Here is a 6964-nt window from a genome sequence, read left to right on the forward strand (position 1 = left end):
TAAATTAGATATTAGCCTAGATTAGATTATATCTCTGCTATCATATTATTCAGATAGGAATCTCTGTGATTGCAGTGCATTCATATTATATTGTATTACAATATAATATAATATAAATACACTGCACATTATTATTAATATTAATATTCAGATAGGAATCGCTGTGATTGCAGTGCATTTATTATATTATATTATATTATAACATTACATTACATTACATTATATTATTAACTTAACTTATATTATATTATATTAAACATTTTACAAGAAAGTTAGCTTTTATTTGTTTGAAGTTGGCTGTTTTTTAATATTTACTTTAAGAAGTATTTCCCTTGGCTGAGAACAAAAATGTATAAGTTATGTACTATATGCATCTATACATATTTTTTCACTCATTATTAGTATTATTATTTTAATACGTCACTGTACCGCACCTTAATTAATTCTTTCCCCTAATGATATAATTACATAATATATGCAATAATATTAAAGCCCTTTAGACACTCCCACTTAACTAAAGAGATTTCAGTCCCCTCTAAATCAATAGGCCTACGTGACAGACTGGAAACAAGAAAGATGAACACCTAAACAAAACAGAAACATACAGTGGGCACTTTGATTAGATGTATAGCTAGTTATGAATGTTGGTATGCAATGATATTTGATACTTTTATCTGTGCATTGCTGGCAAGGTTCCATAGGCAAGTAAATAAAAAAAAATAGGTAACAGAAAAGCAGAATCGGCTGGAGGCACGAGGCTGTCAGCCGCGCACTCGCGATGGATCCATAACAGAGGACGTGCAAGAGTTCATCACGCTGTGGTCAATGATAAACTAGGTTACTACAACACAGGACAGAACAGATCGTACTCAACTGGTTACTGTCTTGTAAACAGTTCCCTAGAGTGACGTAGGGCAGCTTGTAGGATGCGAAATTGCAGTGGGAATATAAAGATCATTCTGATATGTGGACAGGTTTTCTACATCTATTTCAACACACACCTATTGACAAACCCTTTCTGACTCACGTGCGACTCATCTCGTACTATATTCCAGTCTAAAGAACAGTCATAATAGGAGTTTGTGAATTGCACTGAACATTTTGACATATTCATCTGTATGATGAATGTAAAAATATAAGCAACTTTAAAATATTTAAAGCTACTTACAGGATAAATGTTTCGCAGGGTTGTGTTTATAGGTGCTCTTATATCCAGTACAACTTAGACGAGTGCTGTGAGTAATCCCGGAGTTTCTTCATAAAACTTCCACAACAACAAATTAAACAAAACGCACGTGTAATAATATATTCTCCCGCTCAACTTGCCGCTTTCATCACAAGCAGCGAGCTAGAAACTATTTATAAGGACTGTCTACGTCAGACCGTAGGCGCCGCCCACTGTCTTAAAGGCGCCGTTTTGTGCTACCTTATATGGCTTGTGACAAACAGCACGTTTTGAGTTAATATGTATTGAAGTATTTGACGTAAAACGCAGCAAGTTTTCCTGTATTGACAAAATTATACCATTTCAAATTCCAAATTCAAATTGCTATAAAGTCCTTGAGATAAGCTAGCAATGAAGTAACATTCATATTACGTTGCATGTTTTGGAGGCTCAAATACAGTGTTGCCATGTCCAGGGCCGCATTAAGACCGCACTGGGCCTCGGGGCTATGACTTACTGCAGGGCTCCCCATCACAATAATGAGATATGTATATATATATATATATATATAGGGTACAACGGGGCTAAAAGCCCACCTTAAGAAAAAATGTGCCATTCACTGCGCCTAAAATGTATAATTGCAGAAAAAATATATACGTTGTATTGAACATTAATGGAGCAACATATTTTGTGTGAAAATAAATCATTAAAGTTGTTTATTTTGTTTAAAAATCGTATAAATGTATGAGGTGGCAAGAGGGGTAAAAGCTCACCAGCATGGGGTAAAAGGCACACGGTATTTATACAAATATATATTTTTTAAATAATGTCTAAGTTAATACTTGTTCAAAACAATCACTTTAGCAAAGTTTGTACTATTTTCTGCTTATTTTGAAAAATAAAAGTATTAATTTTTTTTCCAATAAATATGCTGTCATTAAAATGTGTTAATATAAAAAAAATATATTTTAAAATACAGAAACAAAATCTTAAAATTTGTTTGATGATCTGAATCTTTTAAGTGTGACAAATATGCAAAAAATTTAAAAATCAGGAAGGGGGCAAAAACCTTTTCACAGCACTGTAGCCCTGAAGGGTTTAGCACCTCAGTTCTTGAACGAGGTCTTATAGTCCAAAACTCTGGCCATTTGATAATACCTAGAATATTAAAATCGACTGAGGGTGGTAGATTATTTTCCTATTTAGTGCCCAAACTCTGGAACAGACTTGCTGGTGTTGTTTGGGAGGCAGACACACTCTGTCAGTTTAAATCTAGATTAAACACATGGGCATGTCTAGCTGTCATAGCATGTGGGCGTAGAAAGTGGGAGTGTGAGGGTAGACCTTTCTGTGGAGGTTGATCGTTTCCGCTGGATCTTTCTTCCATATGGAGATGTGTGGTCTTGAATCACTGCTCTAGAACGCAAACAACTCTGAGGCTGTTACTGAAAAGGGTTTTACTAACGTGTAATGAATCATGTCCACTCCGGTCACAGAAGACGGCTTCACATAATCCATTAATAAGACTGAATAAAACCTTCAGACTCAGACACACATTTAATCACTCTGACAAATCACATATGGCAAACAGAGTCAAAATCAAATTCAGCATGCTAACTTAACAGATGAATGTTTGAAATATAAATCATTGTGGAAAAACACCCCGCTCAGCAGCATGTTGATGTGCTGTTTGTGTCCCTGAAGCCTGTGATGATTGTTGAGAGAGGCTGGAAGCCACAGTGGGACTGAACTCCCAAGGAGAGGGTCAATTCATTTCCTGTCCCTGGTCCCACACAGCTGCTGATGCCATGCATCCCATGTGAACAACGTCCAGATAACTATATCAAAGTTGACCCACAATACCTCAGGGTATTTCAGAGTATTTCTATGTAATAATATAAGTTTCCAGATAATCTTTATATTATATTATATTATATTATATTATATTATATTATATTATATTATATTATATTATATTATATTATATTATATTATATTATATTATATTTTATATTATATTATATTATATTATATTATATTATATTATATTACATTCACAAAAACTTTAAGAAATCTTAAAATAATTTTTTTGGTCATTCTGATGTGTATGTCTGATGTGTATGTCTTCATGTTTCTTTTTCTATTTTTAATTCTGTTTTCTATTATTCAGATTCTAAAAATGACCTTTCTCAACTGATTGCTCAACTCAGCATGATCATAAAAATGACACACAATCTCTGCATCATCTTAATTAACAGGAAATGATTATGGTTTTATTGATCAGGAAGGAATGAACTAAAAATATCTTGCTAAAATCAGTGATAAGTATAGAAACGACACATGCTCTTGAAAATACTATAACTTCTATAGTTAAAGCCTTTGTTGTAACCTATGTCATTGTAGCTCTGTTCTAGTATTTTTTAAATATTTTGAGCAGCTTTTATTTGTATATTTTCATTTTTTAATTTAAGTTTTAGCAATTTCGGTATGTACGTTTGTCATTTTTATTAGTTTTAATCAAATCACTTTACTTTTAGTCATTTCAGTAGGCTACGTAAACTTATTTTCAGTTACTTGCCAAGGAAACATTTCTAATTTCTGTCTTAAGTTTAAGTTTTTATCTAAATAATATACATTTTATTTTATTTCAGTTACAGAAAACTATTTTAACAGTGTTAATTAGCAATAATAGCACTGGTTGTAATGTATTGTATCAGCAGTCACATAATATAACTATTGTGAGCAGCATCCAACATCGTAGCCTTGAGATTTAACCAACTTCCTGTGAAAGCCATGAACAAAAGGCACCCCGTGGGCCAACCCCAAAACCATTCTTGAGAAAGAGCTTATCTGGAATATTGGGCCTTCCTGGGAGTGAGCTGTAGGTGTGTGGTCAACATGAAGTGCTCCCAGGTAGGTGAACACAGTGCAGAGCAATTTCTGAAAACCACAAATGATTTCTACAGGAACTGTATATCTGAATGCAAATTCATCCAAACGCCAAATGAACCCATGTAACCGCTATTTTAGCCATGCTTATCTGAAGCACAGCGCATGCATTTGGTGAACATGGAGGAATTACGTGCCATAAACTGCAAGGCAAATGTTTTACAAGGATGACTGCTCTCAGTGCATGTTTTGTCAATTCACCGAGTGCTTCCCTTGACATACACATACATCTTTTCACTCTCTGTTCTGGATGTTCCGCCCAAGTTCTCCACAACATGAATGATGGCAGGCTGAGAATCCTTTGCAAGTTCACTGGAGAGCAATAGGGAAAGGAACAAGCAGGTGACTGATAGTATTTCCTCTGTCCTGATTATGTGCTCCAGAGATACTCTTTATCTCTAGAGGCAACTGAAGAAAACAACTGAATGGAAATGACATTATAGCATGGGAGGAGATCTCTGCTTAAAAACATCCACATACTAAATCGATAAAAATCTTATATTGTAAAATAATAAAGTTCTTATCTGCATCCAAAACACTTTGATCTCATCTCTGGATATCTCTGGATAAAATATAATTTTTATTGTTGTTTCTGTTCATGTTTTAGGTGTTGATTGCAGAAGGTAGTCTGTCAAACACTGGAACCATTACTTTTACCCCTTTTACATGATAGGTGGAGGAACCTGACAGGGCTGTTGAGTAGCTTTCTCTGTTGTTGTTTTAATGGGTCATAGTGGCTCAGATCACCCACTGCATTTTTTCTTATGAGTAAGTCTCTTTGTAAGCAAGCGCTTGCAGTGAGCTTCATTTGATAGGCGGGGTCATGCAAACACACTGCTTGCCCCAGTCACTCCATAGCACCACTGTACCGCTGCATCTCACACAATCTAAACAATCTATTGAAAGAGATCAAATAGCTGAGAGATTCAAGAATTGCCGTTAGATAGACTTATATCAGAATATGATAATAATTTTTTTAATGAATTAACTAATATGTTGTTATATACATAAACAGATGTTCAGTAAGATTTTTATTTATCCAGAGAAATTAGTATTTATTCAGCAAGAACCCAATAAATTAATCAAAGTGACAGTAAATACATGCTGTTCTTTTGAACTTTTCACTCATTGAAGAATCCTGAAATGTATCACAGTTTCAAACAGAAATATTAAGCAGCACAACTGTTTTCAACATTGATAATAATAAGAAATGTTTCTTGATCATTTTGACATATTACTTGATCTGACATATTAGAAATCAACATATTAGACTGATTTCTGAAGGATACCGTGCACACTAAGAAAAGTCTGTAAAAATACAGTCTAATGTGATATGAAGAAATTTTCAATGTCGTTTTTTTTAGCCGTATTTAGAATTACGCATTGCATTGTGTTGTGCTTTATGGTTGAAGGAAATTTAAGAGAAAATGTACTGGTAATTTTCTGCTCTGACATCTGTTTTTCAACAGATTTTTTTCTTACAGTGTGAGACTGAACACTGCCATCACAGGAATCAATTATATTTACATATATTAAAACAGAAAACAGTTATTTTTAATTGTAATAATATTTTACAATATTATTGTTTTACAGAATTTTTTGATTAAATAAATCCAGCCTTGGTGAGCATAAAAGACAAAAAAATCTTTAAAAAATCTTACCGACCCCAACCTTTCGTACGATAATGTAAATACATACATTATATTACAATAACATTAAGGGGATAGTTCCCCTTAGTCATGATACTCTCGTGAACGCGCGTCGAAGACTGATACGGAAGAGAAGAAATTGTTGAATAAAGTCGTTTTTTTTTTCTTAGCGCACAAAAGGTATTCTCGTAGCTTCATAAAATTATGGTTAAACCACTGACGTCACATGGACAATTTTAAGGATGTCCTAACTACCTTTCCGTGTCTTGAACGTGTCAGTTGCGTTGCTGACAGAAAGCTCTCAAATTTCATCAAAAATAACTTAATTTGTGTTCCGAAGATGAACGAAGGTCTTACGGGTTTGGAACGACATGAGGGTGAGTAATCACAAAATTTTCATTTTTGGGTGAACTATCCCTTTAACCAGGATCAATGAAAAGGTATAAAAAAAAATATGCTGTAAGAAAGTGTTACTCATTGTTATTTCATGCATGATGAAAACAGCCGACATGTCCGACATTTCAGGACATGTCGCAAGACAAATTATACCAAAGTTGGAAATGTGAATAGTCCCAAAGGTTGATTTAGAAATATTTGCATTTCATCATGTTCTGTGTATTGAACAAAGGTTGCCTGGATGTGTCAGGCTGCCTTATATGCATACCACTCAAAACTCCAGCGACATAAAAAAATGGCCTGTTAACATATAAAAACATATTGCTAGGCTTTTAATATTTAATGGATAGGAAGTATAAATCCGCACAGGAGTTTATTCAATAAATCAGCAGGTTTACTGGAGGGGAGGATTAATTTCCTCCGTGTCTGAGTCACTTTAATGTGACCTTGAGTGGCGAGAGCAGCTGCATGACAGTAAGTGCGGCACTATCAACCATGACAAGCGGGACCAAAGAGCAAACGGAAGTATAGATGTGTATTTTTATACCAAAGCAGCTGCTCGTACAAAAAAAGTGGTTGTATTACACAGATAACAAAAACATGAGGCAAAATGCTTATCTATTCCCCCTTTCATTCAAGTACTTTAGCTTACAAAATCACAACGGCCACTCTCAAGAGGAGTCTGGGACAAACACACACACACAAACAAACACTGAGCTCCAGTCACACAAATACAAGGGCATCCATTCTCAAGTCACGCACACTTTCCCAGGATGCTAAGGGAACTTAGACAAAGGGAGTCTTT

The 6964-nt window shown here is 34.6% G+C and overlaps 1 protein-coding gene across 1 annotated transcript in view; it reads right to left on the reverse strand.

The window, feature by feature from the left end:
• LOC107672049 (ERBB receptor feedback inhibitor 1-like) overlaps nt 1–1323 on the reverse strand; it is a 5880-nt gene extending 4557 nt beyond the window's left edge. The window contains exon 1 of the mRNA XM_016465137.1: nt 1169–1323. The gene's annotated coding sequence lies outside the window, so the exon portion shown is untranslated. The remainder of the gene's footprint in view (nt 1–1168) is intronic.
• Between the last annotated feature and the right edge of the window lie 5641 nt (nt 1324–6964).

This window comes from Sinocyclocheilus anshuiensis, unplaced genomic scaffold, assembly GCF_001515605.1.
Source record: "Sinocyclocheilus anshuiensis isolate Anshui unplaced genomic scaffold, SAMN03320099.WGS_v1.1 scaffold1053, whole genome shotgun sequence".
Lineage (NCBI taxonomy): Eukaryota > Metazoa > Chordata > Actinopteri > Cypriniformes > Cyprinidae > Sinocyclocheilus > Sinocyclocheilus anshuiensis.